The sequence below is a fragment of the Parus major genome, unplaced genomic scaffold, assembly GCF_001522545.3.
Source record: "Parus major isolate Abel unplaced genomic scaffold, Parus_major1.1 Scaffold699, whole genome shotgun sequence".
NCBI lineage: Eukaryota > Metazoa > Chordata > Aves > Passeriformes > Paridae > Parus > Parus major.
Genome location: NW_015379583.1, coordinates 6,686 through 7,055, shown reverse-complemented (window position 1 = coordinate 7,055; position 370 = coordinate 6,686). Strand labels below are relative to the sequence as shown.

The window sequence follows — 370 nt, the reverse complement described above, 5'->3', positions numbered from 1 at the left end:
AGGGGTACCGGGGGTGCCCAGCTGTTCAGCCCTTCACCCTCCCAACACCCCGGTGGCTGCACCTTGGGGTGTCACGTTCTGTCCCCCCTCCCCTGCCAGGAAGCCGCACGCCCAGGAGGCCTCGGGCAGGAAGGAAGTCACCCGGGGGATTTTTTTATCTCTCTTTCCTTCGCTCGCAGCCACCTACGCACCCCCAGAACCCCGACTTGGAGCGCAGCACGCCCGGGACCCCCTCACCAGGCCCGCAAAGAGACCCCCGGCACAGCAGAGGTAGCGGGGGGGCTCCGGGGGTGCCGGGATGGAGCCGGGATGGAACCGGGGATGGAGCCGGGATGGAGCCGGGATGGAGCCGGGATGGAACCGGGATGGA

General features: G+C 68.6%; 1 protein-coding gene across 1 annotated transcript in view; it reads left to right on the top strand.

Moving 5' to 3' along the window:
* Nucleotides 1-128: 128 nt before the first annotated feature.
* LOC107199430 (tyrosine-protein kinase JAK3-like) overlaps nt 129-370 on the top strand; it is a gene marked incomplete at its 3' end in the record, with an annotated part of 6,895 nt that continues 6,653 nt past the window's right edge. Inside the window, exon 1 of the mRNA XM_033511790.1 lies at nt 129-270. The remainder of the gene's footprint in view (nt 271-370) is intronic.